This window comes from Schistocerca nitens, chromosome 1 (genome assembly GCF_023898315.1).
Source record: "Schistocerca nitens isolate TAMUIC-IGC-003100 chromosome 1, iqSchNite1.1, whole genome shotgun sequence".
Taxonomy (NCBI): Eukaryota; Metazoa; Arthropoda; class Insecta; order Orthoptera; family Acrididae; genus Schistocerca; species Schistocerca nitens.
This window is the reverse complement of record NC_064614.1, coordinates 630,783,487-630,807,583: the sequence shown is the minus strand read 5'-3', so window position 1 is coordinate 630,807,583 and position 24,097 is coordinate 630,783,487. Positions and strand designations below refer to the sequence as shown.

At 43.6% G+C, this 24,097-nt stretch overlaps 1 protein-coding gene across 1 annotated transcript in view; it reads left to right on the top strand.

Annotated features, from left to right (window-relative positions):
- Positions 1–980: 980 nt before the first annotated feature.
- The window catches only part of LOC126191751 (cadherin-89D), a 410,787-nt gene continuing 387,670 nt past the window's right edge, over positions 981–24,097 (top strand). Inside the window, exon 1 of the mRNA XM_049932553.1 lies at positions 981–1,127. The gene's annotated coding sequence lies outside the window, so the exon portion shown is untranslated. The remainder of the gene's footprint in view (positions 1,128–24,097) is intronic.

Here is a 24,097-nt window from a genome sequence, read left to right as displayed (position 1 = left end):
AAGCAGAAATGACAAACAAATAGAGAGCTCCTGTTAAGAGTAATTTACTTTTCTTAGGTCATATTTTGTCGTTGTATATTGTGCATAATGATCGTCTAATACGTTCCTAGTGTTTTTGTGTACTGTCGTAACAATCACTGCCGGCTGGGGTGGCCGGGCGGTTCTAGGTGCTACAGTCTGGAACCGCGCGCCAGCTACGGTCGCAGGTTCGAATCCTGCCTCGGGCATGGATGTGTGTGATGTCCTTAGGTTAGTTAGGTTTAAGCAGTTCTAAGTTCTAGGGGACTGATGACCTCAGAAGTTAAGTCCTATAGTGCTCAGAGCCATTTGAACCATTTGAACCTTCGTACCAATTACTCTTTGCCTTGTCAATCAATTTTTCTTGTTAACCATCTTATATAAGAACATGCCCTATATTAAAAAAATCTTTTACTCCCTAGAATGCAGTTTCTATTACGAAATTAAATAATAATAAATTAATAATGTACAGTAATGCTTTAGCTCAATAATATAAAATGCGGTCTAGGCAGTCAAAGGTTTCTTATATCCAAAACTTTTTGTTCAATGAATTACATTAAGTTCGCGTTTCCTCCCTCATAATATCAGACTTCAGTAATATGTGTTCTATTAAAGTGTACTCTTTTAAACATTCTTACTATAGGTAATTGTCATTAAAATATCTTTGCACGTGAATCATCTTGGGACTGTCAGAATCCTGTATTCCTCTGCCCTGCAGCAAACGGAATACACGGTCAGCTCTCCGAGTAGCAGGATGTGACCGAGCAGCGGACCAAATAACCGTCGCCGGACGAATACCTGTCCGACGCGTCACGACGCGTCGTCTGGAGCGGCGGCGGTTGCTCTCAGAGCTGATTGCGCACGCTGCTCGCGTAGCGGCGCTGCGGTCGCCCAACATGGCGGCCACACTTTAGCGCGGCGGGAGAGCCCAAACCGGCTCCAGTAAGCCGCGGTACGCCGCCCGGTTCACTGACAGTGGCTCTGTACGACTTCTCTGCCGACAACAATCGCGTGCGTCCATCGGTGTTGACGCCGCCCGGACACACCGTTGCATTGTTCCGTCGTCACATGGCGCCATCCGTCCTTTCTGCAATTTTCTACTAACGCTGGTGAGTGAAGAGCACAGTATTCAAATTTGGCGATTCTGACGCCATGTAAACATTGTGACTCCCCCTCGGAGTCTTGGCGTCAGATTTTTGTTGTTATCATTCTTTCCTCTTAAATCAACGTCAGTTGCTGATAGCCATCAGTGACGAAAACAGTACTGACTAACATGAAGGTATGCCATAAAATATACCATCTTATAAGCACGAAGAAGCGACAGCGCAAATGACAACCTGCTGTGGATTATTGAACTATGAAAAACATCCAGATAACAGCAAAGCACACACTTTTTCAAACGTTTGTGCGAAAGCAGGTGGAGTGTTGTAAGAGCGAGTGAGACTCGGGTAGTGTAATATTAATTACAGAAAGCGAAACACAACAGAAGTGCTCAATATATATGATAAATAATCCATGCAACTCACGAGCGTTTTCACGGGAATTAGAAATTAAGTACTTTGTGGGAGAAAAACCTAAAAATGTGTCTTTTTGATTTTCAAGCAATTGCTTTCAAAGAAAATATTTAAATCGTTTGTCGGGCAACTGTATCTTTGAGAGCCATGGAGACAAACAAATCCTGCTTTCGCTACATGTCAAATAACCTCTCACGTGGAACTGTTTCGGCAAATCGAGTTAAATCTAAATCGTGGTGAGTGGCAAGAGATAAAATTCATTCTTACGCTGCCTTGTTTAACAGTTTCTTCTCTTGCATTTATATGTTGACTGAAACCAGACAAAACACGGCATTGTTGCTGGCAATTAGAAGTGCTATGAACTACACAACTGGTATCATTTTTGTGTCTTTTCGTTGAGAAATTCATTGAAATAATGCCATACACTATGGACTTTCGCCATTTCCAGAGTATTCATGATGACAGAGAAGTAATCTTGTGCACTCTTTGCCCCTCAGAAATGAGTCAGCATCCTTTTTGCTGTACAGGACTTCACCAAATAGAAGAGTTGTTGTTGTTGTGTTCTTCAGTCCTGAGACTGGTTTGGTTCAAATGGCTCTGAGCACTATGGGACTCAACTGCTGAGGTCATTAGTCCCCTAGAACTTAGAACTAGTTAAACCTAACTAACCTAAGGACATCACAAACATCCATGCCCGAGGCAGGATTCGAACCTGCGACCGTAGCGGTCTTGCGGTTCCAGACTGCAGCGCCTTTAACCGCACGGCCACTTCGGCCGGCTGAGACTGGTTTGATGCATACTAATAGAAGAGGTAGATACTAATCTAACATCGCTTTTTCTGTGAGTCCTGCACATCTCCTACGATACAGATGACGAATGATACACTGAAATAGAAGAGAGGACAAAATAACAGAAAGGACGCGAATGGCAATGGAAATCAGCCGTCGGCGTGTTAAACAAACTGTCCTAGAGCATTTTTTTTTAATTTCAATTTATTGGCTTTCTGTTCCTGCCCGTCCAGTCATCTCAATAATGGAAAGACGAAACGACTATGTATTGGACATGAGTGTCTTGTCGTGTAATGATACGAACATAAGAAAAACACAACATCCAGCGTCTGAGGGGAAATGTCCGACCCGGCCGGGAATCGAACCTGTATCCCTTCAGATTGCAATCTGCCGCACTGACCGCACAACGAGGCGGACGGGGAGTAATTTAGGGGAACCACAGAAGACCTAATCACAGCAGCCGGTCGGAAGTTTGAATCCTGGTTCAGTGATTTTTAAATGACAACAAAATTCGTGTGGAAGAGTGTGCCATGAAACCAGCTCGATTATTACACATTCAAAATTTATGTTATAAGTTTTTTTTTTTGTTTTGAAAACACCATACACGAATCTTCTTTGGAATTCAGCTAATCCGCTGCATACGTGATGAGCAGCGCAGTCACGGGTTCTACGCAGGAGGTTGCGTGCGTATTTATGGCGATCGTTGCGGAGACAGGTGTTTCGTACTCGTGGCTACCGTGGACGATGCTTTCGTGGGTCACCTGTGGAATGCTGGTCGGGCGTTGCTGCATATGGAAGGCGATTCTTACACCTTGATGGGGGCCACACCTTCCTTGTTAATCAGATAGCGCATTTTGTTTGACATTAAACACGGGCGTAGACAGAATTTCTTAACGAATGTCCCACTTTGTGTGTTATTATGCACTGGTTTGCATAAGTCAAGGAAAAAAAGTTGTGAGAAGTCATAAAGTTGTGTGTCCTATGTATTGAAAGGTGTGTTGTGCGTCGGTTGCAACGTAGCTGCCGCCTTAAAAGGTTGACAAAGTTAAAATAAAACATGGGAGTACAGTTGAGGCAAATAAATTATTCGAACGTAATGTTTCAAATGTACGCAGTGAATGTGTTCACCTCGGTGCTGCAAAATAAACGTTAACAAGGAAGTTTAATATTGGTAATGATTGTATATGCGACCTTAATAGCAGTTAGATGCCTCCCATCGTGCAAAGCAACTCTCAGCGAGATTAGAATTTTGGGTGGGAGGAACTGCAAGCGTCAGTACGCCGCCAGAGGTGCCTTATCTTTGCAGGAAGTTCCCAGGTTCTTCAAGGAAAGCTCCTCTCAGGACGGTAGACCAAGGATTTGGGAAAAACGACTGCGACCATCAACGCGTCCCCTACAGCATCACTGACATGAACCGTGGGATTCAGGTCGCGAGGTCGAGCTGGTCGCTTGGTGCTTTCAATCGTGTGTCGTTGTTCTTCCACGACAAGATCTCTGTCTGACCGAGTCCTGTTGTGTCGTTTATGGAAACATCAACTATTGCATCAACACGATGATGCAGATTAACAGCAGTGTGGTCAGTTTTTACTGATCCACGCAGTAACTTCCGTATCGAAAGACGCGCAAGTCTGAGCGTCCACCTATAGACGACACAGCTTCATGGTTGCTCTGCTGGCTGCGATAGCTGAGGAAAAGGGTGTGTATCACTTGCGAACTGCCCGAAGTAGCTGCTAGCCTATTGAAAGAGATAGGTCATAGTTTCTAACTCGATTTGCGGAGATGATATCTAGGAACTCTGCACTGCGTGGTCGTTAGTTATCTTCAAGTTCAGTACTTCTAAGCAGATGAAGTATTCTAATTATCAGCCTTGTTCACATATCATAGAAACTGCGTCTACAAATGAGAGGTCTCCTGGTTTCGAAAAATTCATAGGAGTATCATGTGCGCTGATTGTTCAATTATTGTCAGAAAGACAATTTACTATTTTCCACATTGTATATGCGTTTGGAATTGTTATGGGTAAATGACACTCGTTATGTTTCCAATCTCCACGTCAGCGCTAGGCCCTCTGCGATGGATTTCTTTATGTTTTCAAGTAATGATTCCGTTATCGAGATAGAGTAGATTTTACAATAATACTCTTCCATAGAAGGCATGATGTTATATGATTCTGTTGTCGATGCTTATTTCTGTATTGTCCTTCTCAAAGGAACAACTCAACTTTTGCCTTAATTGAAGCGAGGCACGTTCGGAGAAGTATCATGCAGCTCTCCAAAGAGCCGATGAAAAGTGGGCAGCATGAGTTTCACGCAAGATGTGAAGGCATTAGGATTATCATTAATATTTCAGCATTATGTAACATAAACGACACAATTACTTGACGAAATACAGCAACCATACACTTCTCATATAGCTTTATTTATGGCAAGACACCTTTCGCCCTCTCATCCATCTTCAGTCGGCGTAATACACTTTTATAATCATCAGAACAACGTTTTTATCGACTGCGTTTTGAACACTGCAGAGGCCTTTTGTTCTGTGATTTTTGTTTCGTTTTTCCACCATTATATCCATAGCACACCCACTTTTAAGTTCACTGACGCAACATAGCATTCGCCTGGAAGCCGACTAATACAGCCAATAAAAGGTTATATTGACGAAGATATACATTGCCTTACTAAAGAAGTGAAGCATCCGGAAGAAATGAGTGGATGTAATGTAACTTCGTACACATTCACAGCATCGGCGGGTATGTAAATGATTGGAGTTGCAACACTGTGTGACAGGTAGCGCTGTTCTTATTTAGTGGTGTTACCAGGCTTCGTGGAGTTTATAAGATGCGCGAACAGCACCAGATGTTGAGTGATCACTGTAAAGGACACGGAGATGCCGAGTACTAGTGTGAGTCAGCGTTATCAGCACATGACAGGGTTGGAAACGGGCCTTATTGTTGGCCTCCATTTGGCTAGTCGAGTAGGGCAATATCCAGATTTTAGGGCGTTCGGATGTGACAGTGGCAGAATGCTGGACTCCCTAGGAAGACAGGTCCACTCGTCGTCAGGGTTCCAGTCGACCACATATGACCACCACAAGGGAGGATCGCAGTATTGTGCATCAAGCATATCGCAACACCTTCACTTCTCTGCCTGCCAACCGAGAACAACGAATCTTTCACCATTGGTCTAGCAGCAGCCTGTCTAGCGAATTAACGTACCATGCGTTGGCTGCCGTTAACACCACAGCAAAAATGGCTGCGTTTGGAGTGGTGTCGTGACTGGGAAGCGCTGACTGCTGGCGAATGGCGTCGCGCTGGCTTCAGCGACGTATTGCAGTTCTGTGCTATCCTTGGTGACTATCCGAGGCAAATATGACGTTGACCATAGTTTTGGAGAGACACAATGATGTTACTCCTGGGCTCATGCTTCAGGGACCCTTCACGTCCCGGCTGGAAGTAATCGAGGGAACTCTGATGCCAAGTCGTTGCGTCACGGACATCCTGCGTCCTTATGTGCTACCTCTCGTGCTACAGTTATGAACAGAAGAAACTACAATCGTCCAACCATAACTGTGGGTTCTTCGATTGTCCTGGGAGATGGCTCTTTGGAATTACAATAGATGAAATTTCAGTTCACACTGTTGCACAGACAACAAAAAGATTTACTTAACGAGTTACAATCATTTGACACAGGACTATTAAAGCATCACCCGATGCACTCAATTATAAACTGTTCTGCTGAAGTACAGTGTTCAACATTTACAAAAGTACAGTTTCATAAGAGACTTGAACAACACTTGTCCTACTCGATGATGTTGACTGCTTGAGCAGAGGCAATGAACAGGAGCAAAGCTCTTCCCAGCTCGGCTCTACAGAGACCTCTGTATGAGGGCGCTGCTGAGCGGTGAGAGAGGGCGTGTCTTCTTCCGCCTCTCCCATTCCCCGGTGCAGATGACAGTGAGGCATTGCCAATGTCCGTGGTATCGAAGTGCGTTGCCGACTTTTTTGTGGTGTTGCGATCTTTGGATGATGCGACGGTCTTGGTACAATTTTTCATCATTGCAATGCTGGTACATACATGGCACATGTTTGCATGAAATGTCTGCATAATTTTGAGGTACTCCCACAGCCATCAGATCCCCAGATCTGTCCCCGATCTAACATGTGTTAGGCTAGCACCGATGTCATCTCTGTACCAGTGTCAGTATCCCAGACATCAAGGACCTAGTACAACGTTTGTGTGTCATCTTACCTCCGGAGAGTATACAGTGGCTTTTTGACACTCTGCACAACCGAATCAGAATGTGCATACAGGCCAGGAGATGTGCGACCTCGTACTAATAAATGGGAACTTACTGGCAATTTCATTGTAAATTTGATTCATTTTTTGGAATTCCGTACCTTAATAGGTAAAAAAGAAAATGTTACAGGATCACTTTTTTTATCCATGTATCTGCCTGTCCATCTGTTATGAACGCTTTTTCTCAGAAAGTGTTAGACGTTTCACGTTGAAACTTACGTCACATATTAAAGTTGATGGGCACTTGGCAATGTAAAAAAATATATTATTCTACGTCAGTGCAAAACATGATCATTTATGTTACATATTGGATATCTCGCCGGTATCGATATAGATAACAGACAAAAATCGCCGAAATTCTAGATTTCCGGGATGTATGAACTATCTATGCACATAATTAACTTTGTATGTAACCGTCGGTGCTCGAATACTACTCGCTCTTATCCGGATTTTTCGTAATCGCTGTGGTAATATCACAAACCCACTCAAACTGTGAAATTTCGTTTCCTGTTCCCCTTCTGGGTGCTTCACATTTGTCAGGCACTGTCTAAGCCAACTGGAAATTGGTGGAAGCCTGAAACACGTTTTGCTATAAGGAGGAATGGTCTGGTTGCTGTATTTCCTCAAGCAATTCTATCAACAGACACGTAGCTGATCTACCATTAACAAGTATAAATGAAAGTAACACATATTTAAGAATTAGCTAATGTCGTTCAATATCAGTTACTATTGCAAGTCATAACTGGCTCAGACTTACGGACGCTCAATAACAAGTTTTGTTCCAGGTATCAGTTGTTTAGTTAAAGAGGTACTCTCACTGACAGACTTTAAAGCAGTATGTAACCCAGCGAGCGTTGGTCACCATGTAAGAGTTAACGTATTCTTGTCCTGGTCTAGCTACACTGCAGATATTTTATGCCTTTCGGACAAATTTGCAGTAAGCATTGCTATGAAAACCGCGCTGTATACTATGCAACCGAGTACACCCACATGTGATCGATTGCCTGTCGTTACTGAGCGAATCTTCAAGCACCTCATTTACACGTCCCATAGAACGCTCCATCCAGGATTTGTCACACCTTTCAAATAATGACGCAGTCTTCACTGTGGTGTGCTAAGTTAACGCAAGTGCTTCACGGGAATGCTTTACAGTGGAAGCGTTAAATAGAAACGTTCTGAATCACCAACAGATTTACCATTAACATTAAAGAGTCGAAGTGCCTATTACTTCCACACAATGTAAATCAAGAGCAATTTAAGATTTCGCAGAGACTTTCAAGCTGCATGACGTGCACCATTCTCAAACCGAATAACAGGGATGAAATGTTAGGGTGGTCGATTACAGTCTACAACATATGGTGGCTTGCAGAGTTTACATGCAGCTAAATTTACCGTCACTCCACGAGACACTCTGAAGAAAACTGAATAGTGACGTGTACTATTATATGACCTCAAGAGCAGTATACAGGTTAAGTTCCCTAAATGAAGTTTTCTTTCTTGGCTAGTATTGAAGTCGGCCACTTCTGCGTCACGTCCAGTATATTTCGTTTATGTATGTACGCTTACGAGCCAAAGAAACTAGTACACCTGCCTAATATCGTGTAGGGCCCACGCGAGCACGCAGAAGCGCCACAATACAACGTGGCATGGACTCGACTAATGTCTGAAGTAGTGCTTAACGGAACTGACACTATGAATCCTGCAGGGCTGTCCATAAATCCATAAGAATACGAGGGAATGGGGATCTCATGTTGCAAGACATCCCTGACATGCTCAATAATGTTGATGTCTGCAAAGTTTAGTGGCCAGCTGAAGTGTTTAAACTCAAAAGAGTGATCCTGGAGCCACTCTGTAGCGATTGTGGACGTGTGGGGTGTCGCATGTCCTGCTGGAATTGTCCGAGTCCGTCGGAATACACAATGGACATGAATGGATGCAGGTGATCAGGCAGGATACTTACTTACGTGTCACTTGTCAGAGTCGTATCTAGACGTATCAGGGCTCCTATGTCACTCCATCTGCACACGCCCCACACCATTACCGAGCCTCCACCAGCCTCAATAGACCCCTGCTGACATGCAGGGCCCACGGATTCATGAGGTTGTCTCCATACCCGTTCATGTCCATCCGCTCGATACAATTTGAAATTACACTCGTCCGAGCAGGCAACACGTTTCCAGTCATCGACGGTCCAATGTCAGTGTTGACGGGCCCAGGCGAGGCGTAAAGTTTTGTGTCGTGCAGTCATCAAGGGCATACGAGTAGGCCTTCGGCTCCGAATACCTATATCGATGATCTAGCTTGAAATCTGTAGCAATTTGCGGAAGGGTTGCACTTCTGTCACGTTAAACGATTCTCTTCAGTCTTCGGTGCTCTCGTTCTTGCAGGATCTTTTTCCGGCCGCAGCGATGTCGGAGATTTGATGTTTTACCGGATTCCTGATATTCACGGTTCACTCGTGAAATGGTCGTTCAGGAAAATCCCCACTTCATCGCTGCCTCGGAGACACTGTGTCCCATGACTCGTGCGCCGACTATAACACCACATTCAAACTCACTTAAGTCTTTATAACATGGCATTATAGCAGCAGTAACCGATCTAACAACTGCGCCAGACACTTGTTGTCTTACGTAGGCGTTGCCGATTGCAGTGTTATATTCTGCCTGTTTACATATATCTGTATTTGAATACGCATGCCTATACCAGATTTTTGGCTCGTCAATATATTTCCATATATTCTCTGCCTTCGCTTACTATTTTTTTCTTTTTGGCTCCCTTTAGTGCCATGGAACGTAATCCCTGATGTCTTAATTCATGAACTATGAGCGTTTTTTTCTTTCAAGTTAGTGTTTTCAAAATCTTCCTTCCCTCGTCGATCCTGCGGAAGACTTCTTCATTTTTTTATCAGCCCCCTGACTTTTCAGCGTCCCAAACGCTCCGATTCCCATCTTTCTGGGTTTTGCACAGTCCATAATTCACTTTCAATAATTATGTGGTCCAGATAATTCTGTTCTCCACACGTGCAGTGTCAGAAATTAGCCGGCCGAAGTGGCCGTGCGGTTAAAGGCGCTGCAGTCTGGAACCGCAAGACCGCTACGGTCGCAGGTTCGAATCCTGCCTCGGGCATGGATGTTTGTGATGTCCTTAGGTTAGTTAGGTTTAACTAGTTCTAAGTTCTAGGGGACTAATGACCTCAGCAGTTGAGTCCCATAGTGCTCAGAGCCATTTTCAGAAATTTGTTTTTAATGTTGTGGCCTAAGTTTGGTACCAGCAGTCTTCTTTTGGCGATAAATGCCCGCTATGCCTGTGCCAGGCTGTTCCTTTTATCCTCCTTGCTTCGCCCATCACGCTTTATTCTATTTCCAAGGTACCAAATTCCCGTCATTCGTCTACTACTGGGTCTCTATTTTTGATATTTAGTTTATCGATAGTCACATTTTTGCTGCTCTCTGTTTTGTGTACTGCAGCCTGTAGTTCCGACACAGACAGTAACATTTGATTCAAACTGCGCTCACATGTTTCTTCAGTTTCGTTTTTCTAATTGAACCTCAACTGCCATTGTGAGTTTATTGAAATTATTAAATATTATCTCACTTAGTCAACTTCCATCAGCGTGAAATTCATAAAATTTCATGCCGCTCAAATTATGGGGACATTGTCTTTTATCTTTTCCGCTGAATTCAATGAAACATGCTTTGCCCATCCTTGTAACCATCAAAATTTGAAAGGCTAGAAGGAAAACTGAAATAATTCGGAAACGGAAAGAGTGATAGTATCACGTCTGCTTACTGTTGTTTAATTTGAGTGTTACATTTATGAACACGAGCTCCAGTAGTCGGCAAAATACGAATAGCCATTTTTGCTCTGAATTCACGACTTTGCTTATTAATATCGACTGAAATTTTCCATTCTGTTAGTAGACAGATAATTGAGACTGCTAAAAACGCCCATAAAAATCGTTAATAAGTTACACCAGTAATTGCTGTCCTTAAAGTTTCACTGGTACACATGAACTGGATTTTCAGTTCTATGATATTCTCCATAAGGGTAATGTGCTGCCTGTCGATAATCTGTTGTAATTTCTGTACACTTGATCAAGACGAAAACTCACTCACAATTATTCGTCTTTCTACTTTTTCTACGTCGTTGAAGCAAGCGAGGGCTCGTGTAATATTATGTCAATGTGCTGCAACGTGGTGGCCTATAGCCTTTTCACTCACAATACGTATTATTAATCGTAACTAAACTGAATACATTGATTTTACACTTATTAATGGAATTGTTTAAATAAATTTAAAATTTGTAATTAATACTTTAACATTGCAAGGAATAAAATAAAACAAAAAATGTTGGTATGGAAGCTGGTTTCGCAAATTACCACCCTGCACTTGAGACTACTCGACCATGGTCGAGTCACGAGCAGCGTGTGTATGGCAGGCGGCTGAATGGTCGCCCGGCCCCCATTGGCCGGAGCTCAGCTAATGGGCTGTGCCACGTCGTCTGATAACAGGTTTCCACAGATTTATTCCTTAATCGATTCATTCTTGGATCTCTACATTTCATGCCTTGCAAGCACACCTTCTTCTGTAACACCATATACTCGTATAAAAAATCACTCTATTTGAAGATTCACCTTCCCTCGCGTTCCCACAGAAAAAGTGTCACATCCGTATAATGTCGTAATCTAGATGTAATAATTCTTTAACTTCTTCCTCAGTTCCGTGTTAGCTCTTTTTTTTTTGCATGTAACGTAGAGGAAACAAGTTTGGATGGTTTCACTTATTTTCAGTTTTGATATGTAGGAATTCACTAGTGTTTAATGTATTTTTTAAATTTTAATCTTAGAATTGCTTATCATTGAGCTTAAATCTTTGGTAACTATAGCTTTGAGTATATTCAATACAGCTTCTGCTTTCGAAAGGACAGACTGCAACCACCAACGCCAGATGGCCAACTACAGGCACTTTCTCTTCCGGAAAGCATCATGCTACTCCCGATTGCTTAAATACACGTAAGCCCATCATACGAAATAATAGTGGCGCCCTTAAATGAACACTTTGGTCCATTTGAAGTACTGAAAATTATGTGGACTGGTACTAGACGGTCATGTGACCGTCGAAAACGTAAGTCATGGTAGCCGAGCAGTGTTTATGTGTGACAGTCGGCTGAAAGGAATCGGTGCATAAGATGGGCCGACGTGGAGATGTGACAGAATGACAGACAACAGCCATGTCGTTTGGACTTGCCCATGACCACAATGTGAATGATTTTGCCCAATTTTTATCAACGCCGACAGTTCGACGTGACTACAAAGAGCGGTAAATTTGGGAAATTTGTGGTAAGTTCCTGAGGGACCAAACTGTTGAGGTCATCGGTCCCTAGACTTACACACTACTTAATCTAACGTAAACTAACTTACGGTAAGGACAACACACACCCATGGCCCGAGGGAGGACTCGAACCTCCGACGGAGGCAGCCGCGCGAACCGTGGCAAGGCGCCCGAGACCGCGCGGCTATAAGGAGCGGTGTGTCACTCACAGTCGTATATGCGAAACAAGAACAGTTATCGTAGATGCGTCCTAACCGATAGTGACAGGAGCCGAATGTCACGCCTTGTGACATTCGATTTCAATTGTTGCTATTAGTGAATGCAGGTCGGTCCGAACCAGTTTCCGAATGTACGGTCGCCAGGTGCAAGGTTTTTAAGTTGGCGCCACTTCGGTGACTTGCGTGTCGATGAGGATGAAATGATGATGAAGACAACACAATACGCTGTCCCACAGCGGAGAAAATCTCCGCGCCTGCCAGGAATCGGACCCGATCTACTCGCGTGGCATTCTGCTCGTAGACGACACACGTCAGTTGTGGAGGCGGGCATTTTCCGAACGAACGCTGCGAAGGGACTTGCGTGAAATGGAAATTACAAGGGTGTATCTCGAAAAATATCATTGTTCACAGAGGCAGATAAATCTCCACATGTTCCGCGGGCAAAAAAAAAAAAAAAGGTTATAGACTTGACAACTTGTCGACAAGACCCGGTGTAGACTCTTTTCAGATGAGCAAGACGTCTAGCGTATCGACGCACAGTCAGACATTAGGTGTGTTTCATGTTGGCGATTGTTGTGTGATGCTTTGCGGGTGTTTTTCTTACCGTGAGTAGGGACTGCTCATTCAGGTTACCGCAAGCATGAACCTAAATCTTTATTGCAAAATTCTAGATGACCAATTCTTGTCCTTTCTTCTACATCTTCATGGTGAGTATGCTGTGGACATTCCTGTCTTCCAGGATGACATCATCTGTGTCCGTAGTGCTGAATGAATACGGTCGCAGTTCGGCGAACACTCAGGCAGCATATCACATCTCGACTGTCCCACTATGTCACCCGATCTTAATTGGATAGATAATGTCTGATATGATTCGGAACAGCGTATGAAACGTGGGAACTAATATCCAAATGATCTGATAAATGTACAGGATATAATCATCAGTCACTGACTTCATTTGGATATGACATACTTGAAGAAACTTACGGGCTCTTTTCTTTGCCGTAGCGAAGTCGGTATGTACATCTATACACTGAAAACCACTGTGAAGTGCTTCGCAGAGGGTACGTTCCATTATACCAGTTATTAGGGTACCTTCCCGTTCTTTTCACGTATGGAGTGCGGGAATAATGATTGTCTGAATGCGTTTGTGCGTGCTGTAATTAATCTAATCTTGCTCTCACCATGCCTGTGTGAGTGACACATTGTGGTTGTAGTATATTCCTAGAATAATTAGTTATAGCCGGTTATTGAAACTTTATTAGTTGGTTTTCTCGGCATAGTTTACGTCTTATCTCCGAGTCTGCCTGTTAAGTTTCTTAGCATCTCTGAAAACACGCCCACGGATCAAACAAACCTGTGACCATTCGCGCTACCTTTCTCTACATACGTTCTGTATCCCCTGTTAATGCTACTTGGTACGGGTCCCGCACACTTGAACAATATTCCAGAAAGAGCCTCACGAGTGATTTGTAAGCCATCTCCTTTGTTTCACCAGTATTCTACCAGTAAGTACACCACCTTCTTTACCCACGACTGAGCCTATGTGATCATTCCATTTCATACCCCTGCAAAATGTTTCACTCAGGTATTTGTATGAGATGGCCGATTCCAGTTAGGACTGATATAATAGTTATAGCATATTACGTTTTTTCGTTTTGTGAAGTGCAGAGTTTTACATTCCTGAACATTGAATGCAAGTGTCCAATCTTTGCGCTGCTGCCGGCCGGTGTGGCCGAGCGGTTCTAGGTGCTTCAGTCCGCAACCGCACGACCGCTACGGTCGCAGGCTCGAATCCTGCCTCGGACATGGATGTGTGTGATGTCCTTGGGTTAGTTAGGTTTAAGTAGTTCTAAGTTCTAGGGGCCTGATGACCTTAGATGTTAAGTCGCATAGTTCTCAGAGCCATTTGAACCATTTTTTTGTTCACGAGTCACCAGTTCAGCCCAGTGGCGTCTGCTGAAGCGCCTGGAGTAGCGGCGCAGTGCGGTGCAGCGGGGCTGTTGGCCTGTGGCTGTTGACACGTCTCGGCGGTTTCTCGCCCGGCAGCTGGCTGTGGCCGGCTGTTGCAAGCGCAGAGCAGCGTTTCTCCCGTTTGTGGCGGTGATTCTCTGCGAAGCACGTCCTGCCGCTACCGTAACTGCCCGTGAAGCTCCGCCGGCCGTCAGTGTACTGTTCGCTCTCTGGCTTATCTGCCGGCGCGACGAATCTTACTTGCCACCGACTAACTTAATCTGTCCGGTAGCTGCTGCGGGAGGGGAAGCAGCCACAGGCAGGCAAGGGAAAGAGAGAGCATTGGCGAACCGTTGTCTGTCTGGAATGGAGAAACTGCACGGCCACATCCTCGTTTCAGACCTTAACCCTAGCAAAGTGACTCGCTCACTAAGACTGTGCTTTAGAGAGAGAGACCAGCAAACCTCCTATTCTTTAAAGAAAAGAACTCCCGTGCAGAAAAGAACTTCAGATGTCTGATTAGTGTGCAAATAATTTACTGAGTTTAATATTTAACTTTTAAGTACGTAATTGGGAAAAAGTGTATGTGTGTGTGTGTGTGTGTGTGTGTGTGTGTGTGTGTGAAATCTTATGGGACTTAACTGCTAAGCTTACACACTACTTAACCTAAATTATCCTAAGGACAAACACACACACCCATGCCCGAGGGAGAGTCGAAACTCCGCCGGGACCAGCTGCCGGGAAAATGTTTACAAAGATTTGAAAGTTGTTGGAAGTCGCTAAGTTCTCTCATTCTTCCGTATTGGGGCGCCGTCAGTTACACTACCTCAAGATAAACTCAATGTTTCTATCTGTAAAAGTTGTCTAATTTATTGCATTTTTTAACATAATATTGTACCTCTAAAACTAAACTCTGTCCGAACAGGCCTCGGAAGGCCCAGTGGTACCGACCGACCACCGTGTCATCTTCATCCCACAGTCGTCGTTATCTGCGAATATACAGGGGCTCGTGGTCAGCACACCGCTCTTCCGGCCGTTGTCAGTTTTCGTGACCGGAGCCGTCACTTCCCAATCAAGCCTCAGTAGGCCTAACAAGGGCTAAGTGCATCCCGCTTGCCAACAGCACTCGGCAGACTGGAGAAAAAAATGGTTCAAATGGCTCTGAGCACTATGGGACTTAACTTCTGAGCTCAGCAGTCCCCTAGAACGTAGAACTACTAAAACCTAACTATCCTAAGGACATCACACACATCCATGCCCGAGGCAGGATTCGAAACTGCGACCGTAGCGGTCGCGCGGTTCCAGACTGTAGCGCCTACAACCGCTCGTCCACCCCGGCCGGCGCAGACTGGAGAGTCACCCACTCCAAATGGTATTCATCCAATAGCACTTAACTTCGGTGATCTGACGGGAACCGGTGTTACCATTGCGACAGTGCCGTTGGTAAGATTACACCTCCAAAAATTATATTACGACAGAATTTTAAGTCTTTAAATTCGGCCAATAATTATGCAAAATACTGGAAATCAAATTTCTGTTGCACCTAGAAGCCACGCTATGGGCAATCTGGAACTGGTATCGGATTCTGGGTTCCGTGATAGTTCCTTAGTAATACAGATAATTATTTCGGATCTACAACTCCCAGTAAAATGTTGGTATGTGTTTTGCATATCACCAGTCTTACTTAATACGTAAGCGGAAAAAAACAATGAAATTTTGAAATAGGATTAAGATTTCCCGGTTCGGAGATGACCTTTTCGCCAGGTGTGCATGGAGGATGACAAACTGAGCGAACAGTTAACTTAACGGAGGATACAGGTTAAGGATAAAAAAAGTGCAAGAGAAGATAATGAAGCTGTTGAGATTGCAGAATAGTAACTTACTTAATATCAAAATATGTGGAAGAAACTGTCACGAACTGAAATGGTCCCGATGTCTGTGAGAAGAGACAGCACAAGTCTGGCGAAACTAACGAGGACTGTGGGAAAACAAAGGAAGAAACTGACAGCATTTGAAATGCGATGTTATGGAAGGAATAGAAATGATTAGAAAAAATAGCAAAATGTATTTCCCTCGAATATAACGTGAAAAAAGGAAAACATTCACTTGCAATATACAGTGCTCCAGAAGCGGCCACTGCCCTCGGTTGCATGTGTTTGTTTAGTGTGGGTTCCAGACAAAAGAGGAGACCCAATGTCGCGGTGCAGTGATTAACCCACCTGCCTGCTAACCTCGAGTTAGGATTTTCTGTGGTATCCGTGAATCCGTTAAGGCAACTAGTATAGCGCTTCTTTTGAAAAGTAAGAGTAGTTCCTTCCTCATCCTTTCGTTGCTTGAGATTTTACTCCACCTCTTCGTCGAAGGAACATTAAAATTATTCTTCTTCCTTCACAAAAGGGTGACATAGGTCTTCGTGTTTGGACCCTTCATTAGACCACAATACAGATGAAAACACAGCACTTTTGTATTTGCAAAGCTATACACTCATTATTTCTCCAGAAAGGTAATTCGTATTCGGAGCTGTCAGGAGTGGCCCTTACTAATATTAACTTCCCTGCTAGGATAAAATATGCCGGCACTTACCTTTGGTGGGGTGGGGGTTGGGGGGGGGGGACAGTATTTACTCATAGTTCAAGCGGTAATCGGTTCTGTCCTCTTCCTTCGTCTGCGGATCAGCACTGTCCGAGGTTAACCTTCCACCATCAGAGATGTGCGTAGTTTCACCGTTGTCCAGCTTCATTTAAGTAGATATATGACTGCATAATGACTTTGGCCTCACATGAAAGATCTCTAAACTTCGGCGCTCATCGTTCACTATCGATTTTTCCAGTAGTGGTCGTAACGTTATGCCAGTAAATTCTAAAAGGGAAAGAAAAATAGAATCATTGTGTTCAAAAGCTTCGGAAGAAATAAAAGTAAGATTTCTGAGTTGTTACAGACTTGGTCAAAGAATGTGGTTAAGCAATGAATAAAACGGTATTTCGAAACTGTAAACTGGCTCTAAAAATCTTGAATAATATTGCAGATGCGTTTAAATGAGTAAACGAATCAAAAATATTTCTACAAACATTCTGCGACCATAAATTCATCGAAGACGAGAGAGATAAGGGCGAAATACTAGTTTCCTTTTTGCAAAACTGTTTCGCTGAGGAAGATCTTACTATAGTTCTTACTTTAAACCGTCGCGCAAACTTTTAAACTGGCAGACATCGAAATAAGTGATCTCCAGACTGGACACATAACCAACTAAAATCGCTCAACAGAGGAGGAGCTACTGGACCTAATGAGACACTAACGATTATTCGTACAGTATGCCATAGCGTCTTTGATTCATAATCAAAACGTCTTCGGTCCCGGGTTCGATCCCCGCCACTGCCTAAATTTTGATAAATAATCAGCATTGGCGGCCGAAAACTTCCGGCATAAGAAGTCAGCCTCATTCTGCCAACGGTCTTGTCAAAGAGGGCGGAGGAGCGGATAGAGGTTCAGGGCACTCTCTTGTCCTAGGGGTTGGAAATTGCCCCTAAAGGCGGAAGAATCAGCAATGATCAACGACATGAGGATGCAGATGGCAATGGAAACCACTGCATTAAAGACACGTAACGTGTATCCACAGGACATGTGGCCTGTAATTGAAGAAGTGTCATGATGATCTCTCCATTGGCAAAAGATTCCGGAATAGTCCCCCATTCGGATCTCCGGGAGGGGACTGCCAAGGGGGAGGTTACCATGAGAAAAAGATTGAATAATCAACGAGAGGATAACGTTCTACGAGTCGGGGCGTGGGATGTCAGAAGCTTGAACGTGGTAGGGAAACTAGAAAATCTGAAAATGGAAATGCAAAGGCTCAATCTAGATATAGTAGGGGTCAGTGAAGTGGATTTCTGGTCAGATGAGTATCGGGTAATATCAACAGCAGCAGAAAATGGTATAACAGGTGTAGGATTCGTTATGAATAGGAAGGTAGGACAGAGGGTGTGTTACTGTGGACAGTTCAGTGACCGGGTTGTTCTAATCAGAATCGACAGCAGACCAACACCGACAACGATAGTTCAGGTATATATGCCGACGTCGCAAGCTGAAGATGAACAGAGAAAGTGTATGAGGATATTGAAAGGGTAATGCAGTATGTAAAGGGGGACGAAAATCTAATAGTCTTGGGCGACTGGAATGCAGTTGTAGGGGAAGAAGTAGAAGAAAAGGTTACAGGAGAATATGGGCTTGGGACGAGGAATGAAAGAGGACGAAGACTAATTGAGGTCTGTAACAAGTTTCAGCTAGCAATAGCGAATACCCTGTTCAAGAATCACAAGAGGAGGAGGTATACTTGGAAAAGGCCGGGAGATACGGGAAGATTTCAATTAGATTACATCATGGTCAGACAGAGATTTCGAAATCAGATACTGGATTGTAAGGCGTACCCAGGAGCAGATATAGACTCAGATCACAATATAGTAGTGATGAAGAGCAGGCTGAAGTTCAAGACATTAGTCAGGAAGAATCAATACGCAAAGAAGTGGGATACGGAAGTACTAAGGAATGACGAGGTACGTTTGAAGTTCTCTAACGCTATAGATACAGCAATAAGGAATAGTGCAGTAGGCAGTACAGTTGAAGAGGAATGGACAGCTCTAAAAAGGGCCATCACGGAAGTTGGGAAGGAAAACATAGGTACAAAGAAGGTGGCTGCGAAGAAACCAAGGGTAACAGAAGAAATACTTCAGTTGATTGATGAAAGGAGGAAGTACAAACATGTCCCGGGAAAATCAGGAATACAGAAATACAAGTCGCTGAGGAATGAAATAAATAGGAAGTGCAGGGAAGCTAAGACGAAATGGCTGCAGGAAAAATGTGAAGATATCGAAAAAGATATGATTGTCGGAAGGACAGACTCAGCATACAGGAAAGTCAAGACAACCTTTGGTGACATTAAAAGCAACGGTGGTAACATTAAGAGTGCAACGGGAATTCCACTGTTAAATGCAGAGGAGAGAGCAGATAGGTGGAAAGAATACATTGAAAGCCTCTATGAGGGTGAAGATTTGTCTTATGTGATAGAAGAAGAAACAGGAGTCGATTTAGAAGAGATAGGGGATCCAGTATTAGAATCGGATTTTAAAAGAGATTTGGAGGACTTACGGTCAAATAAGGCAGAAGGGGTAGATAACATTCCATCAGAATTTCTAAAATCATTGGGGGAAGTGGCAACAAAACGACTATTCACGTTGGTGTGTAGAATATATGAGTCTGGCGACATACCATCTGACTTTCGTAAAAGCATCATCCACACAATTCCGAGGACGGCAAGAGCTGACAAGTGCGAGAATTATCGCACAATCAGCTTAACGGCTCATGCATCGAAGCTGCTTACAAGAATAATATACAAAAGAATGGAAAAGAAAATTGAGAATGCGCTAGGTGACGATCAGTTTGGCTTTAGGAAAAGTAAAGGGATGAGAGAGGCAATTCTGACGTTACGGCTAATAATGGAAGCAAGGCTAAAGAAAAATCAAGCCACTTTTATAGGATTTGTCGACCTGGAAAAAGCGTTCGACAATATAAAATGGTGCAAGCTGTTCGAGATTCTGAAAAAAGTAGGGGTAAGCTATAGGGAGAGACGGGTCATATACAATATGTACAACAACCAAGAGGGGATAATAAGAGTGGACGATCAAGAACGAAGTGCTCGTATTAAGAAGGGTGTAAGACAAGGCTGTAGCCTTTCGCCCCTAATCTTCAATCTGTACACCGAGGAAGCAATGATGGAAATAAAAGAAAGGTTCAGGAGTGGAATTAAAATACAAGTTGAAAGGATATCAATGATACGATTCGCTGATGACATTGCTGTCCTGAGTGAAAGTGAAGAAGAATTAAATGATCTGCTGAACGGAATGAACAGTGTAATGAGTGCACAGTATGGTTTGACAGTAAATCGGAGAAAGACGAAGGTAATGAGAAGTAGTAGAAACGAGAACAGCGAGAAACTTAATATCAGGATTGATGGTCGCGAAGTCAATGAAGTTAAGGAATTTTGCTACCTAGGCAGTAAAATAACCAATGACGGACGGAGCAAGGAGGACATCAGAAGCAGACTCGCTATGGCAATAAAGGCATTTCTGGCCAAGAGGAAGTCTACTAATATCAAATACCGGCCTTAATTTGAGGAAGAAATTTCTGAGGATGTACGTCTGGAGTACAGCATTGTATGGTAGTGAAACACGGACTGTGGGAAAACCGTAACAGAAGAGAATCGAAGCATTTGAGATGTGGTGCTATAGACGAATGTTGAAAATTAGGTGGACTGATAAGGTAAGGAATGAGGAGGTTCTACGCAGAATCGGAGAGGAAAGAATATGTGGAAAACACTGATAAGGAGAAGGGACAGGATGATAGGACATCTGCTAAGACACGAGGGAATGACTTCCATGGTACTAGAGGGAGCTGTAGAGGGCAAAAACTGTAGAGGAAGACAGAGATTGGAATATGTCAAGCAAATAATTGAGGACGTAGGTTGTAAGTGCTACTCTGAGATGAAGAGGTTAGCACAGGAAAGGAATTCGTGGCGGGCCGTATCAAACCAGTCAGTAGACTGACGACAAAAAAAAAAAAAAAAAAAAAAAATAATAATAATAATAATAATAATAAAATAAATTGCAATACAATATGCTTCTCTTCTAACAAGAGTGTAACGTAGGTCACTGGAGGAGGGAAGCGTTCCCAGTGATTGGACGAAGGGTCGTCGAATAGACGCACAAAACTATAAGGCTATACCGCTGTGGTCAGTCAGATGTAAAATATTGCACACATTTTTTGCTCGCGTGTTGTGACATTTCTGCACACCTAAGACTTCCTCTGTAGGAATCAACGTGGATTCCACAAATAACAATGTTGTTAACTTCAGCTCGCTCTGACCGTCCATAAGATTGAGAAGGTAGCAGATACAGTCGCCCAGTTTTCAGTTCCTTGATTCCCCGAAGACGTTCGATACAGTTTCCCACTGTCGCTTAATGAAGAAGTACAAAGTACAAGCTCACCGAATAGCCGGACAACTTTGTGATCAGACTGAAAAGTTCCTATCAAAGAGAACACACCATATCGTTTTTAAAGCCGAAAACTCTTCAGTTGTAAAAGTAACTTCAGACTTACCCCAAGGGAGTATTATAGGGCCATTACTTTTCACGATTTATGTAGACGACGTAGTGGATAACGTAGGAAGTTCTATGCGGTTTACCGAGCGAGGTGGCGTAGTGGTTAGCACACTGGACTCGCATTCGGGAGGACGACGGTTCAAACCCGCGTCCTGCCATCCTGATTTATTTTTTCCGTGATTTTCCTAAATCGCTTCAGGCAAATGGCGGGTTGGTTCCTTTGAAATGGCACGGCTGATTTCCTCATCCATCCTTCCCTAACCGGTGCCCTCCCCCCTCCGCCCCCTCCCCCAAATCAACCAATCTATGAGGCTATTCGTGAATGATTCTGTAGTATACTCAGACGTCGCAACACTTGGTGCAGGAATTGGCAGGTGACTCTCAACATAGACAAATGTATAGCGCGTAAATAGTCAGAAGGATCCTTTACTGTGTGACTACACGATTGCAGAAGAATGGATGGAAGCAATCACCTCCAATAAATATCTGGGGATATACACACGGTGCGATTTAAAGTAGAACGACTACATAAAACTAATCACAGGTAAGGCAAATGCCGAACTGAAGTTCATTGGTGGAATGCTTGAAATGTACTCCATTCACGAACGAGGTAGATCACAAAAGCAACGTTTGGCCAATACTTGAATATTGCTCGTCATTGTGTGACCCATATCTGATTGACTAAATAGCAATCCAAAGAAGAGTAGCTAGTTTCGTCACTGGTTTGTTTAGTAAGCCTGAAAGTGTGCAGAGACGCTCATCCAACTCCATTGGCAGATGCTGCAACAGAGACATGTTGCATCTCGGTGCGATCTAGTGTAAAAATTACGAGAGCGTACGTTCCCAGGATAGTCACACCATTTAATGCTTCCACTCGCGGAAAGAACATAAAAGTAAAATTAGAAAGATTAGAACGCTCACGGAGACTTGTTAGCAACGTTTCTTCACGTGGGCCCTTCACGACCGGAACAAGAAAGGGGGGAGAGGGGCAGTGATATTGGTAACGAAGTGCCCACCACCGCACATCATAGTGCGGCTTGCGTTGTATACATGCAGTAAGTAAGGTTCGGCCCAGATACCTCATAGTTTTAATTTTGTCACTTGGAATCAACAGAGATTATTTGCAATGAGTAGATGATTTATGTCACACTTTTAGTCATTTTACGTTTATGTATATATAGGGTACCTACCTGAAATTTTCGGTTATATTTATAATTAACTTTATCTAATGACCTATGACTGTAATAGTAATCGGCGGTGCCCGCATCTCGTGGTCGTGCGGTAGCGTTCTCGCTTCCCACGCCCGGGTTCCCGGGTTCGATTCCCGGCGGGGTCAGGGATTTTCTCTGCCTCGTGATGGCTGGGTGTTGTGTGCTGTCCTTAGGTTAGTTAGGTTTAAGTAGTTCTCAGTTCTAGGGGACTTATGACCACAGCAGTTGAGTCCCATAGTGCTCAGAGCCATTTGAACCATTTGAGTAATCGGCGGTTCGTTTCAGTTGAATGGCCGGCCGCGGTGGTCTCGTGGTTCTAGGCGCTCAGTCCGGAACCGCGCGACTGCTACGGTCACAGGTTCGAATCCTGCCTCGGGCATGGATGTGTGTGATGCCCTTAGGTTAGTTAGGTTTAAGTAGTTCTAAGTTCTAGGGGACTGATGACCACAGATGCTAAGTCCCATAGTGCTCAGAGCCATTTGAACCACTTTGAACCAGTTGAGGAAAGTGATAGTGTCTAACTCGAATAATGGAAAATATACGCCTCCGGAAAACCACTCCCAGACGGCTGCATTCTAGTACACTTACTTTTTTATAATATTGCACAAATTTTTCATCTACTTTAAAATTTCATCTTCCGTTCGCGCGTTGGACTTCTGAACGCTGAAAAGTGACCTCCACTCTCGAGGACAGTACTGTTCTACAAAGAAATTGGTATAACTTGAGTTCCAACGTTACAGCAGCTACTGTTTAACTAGTAGCGGAGTTCAGATCAGTTCTTACCATCCTGCATTGTGATCTGAGCAATTTAAATTTGAGTGAATATCGTTCGTGTACAGATTTATGAAGGAGCGTGGCGCTAAACGCTGTAATAATATTCTACGCCTGAATACAGCAGTTGGCGCTACACGTGTGTTTGGCGGGCAAAACTTGCGGCTAGGCTCAGAGACGGCTGGTACTATTATAGAGGGCATAAACGATCACTGTTTACAACCTAAGACAGTTGTGTAGGGGAAATCAAGACGAACAAATTGATATGGGACGCTTGTGGTCTACCAAGCAGGAAAACAACGGCAAATTGGCCTACAAAAGCTACTTAACCTACAGCGCATGCACCTTGAGTGAGAGTTTGAAGGAACTGGACGCTGATGACCTGACGTTTAGCACCAAACCAGTATTCATCGTCATTGGATTTTGAACTTCTTCTCGCCCTCTTACGCTCCGTGCTAAGTTGCTTTTAACCGACTGAAGCTCGACACTTTTTATCGCTGAAATCGTCACAGAGTATTAAAAATAACTTGTTGCTGCGCTTATAAACTGTAAAACCGACATTTGTGTAAATTTTGCCTCAAAGTTTTAATAATTTTAACAGCACAAAATTAAGAGTCAAAGCGTCGTTTCTCTGGCCTCCTCACTACTACTGTACTTGTAAGGAGTAAGGTTAGACTGAGTTGTAAACGTAAGTAGTTTTTTAATGACAGTCTTATTGCTTTCATAACCTTCTCGGGAAAGCTGGAATTATTAATGGTAGCGAAATCAAAAGATTTCAAAAATTTGACCTGCTTAAACCGGTAGCAGAAAAGGGCGCGACAGTATTCAAAATCTTGTGCAGAGCGCACTCGTAA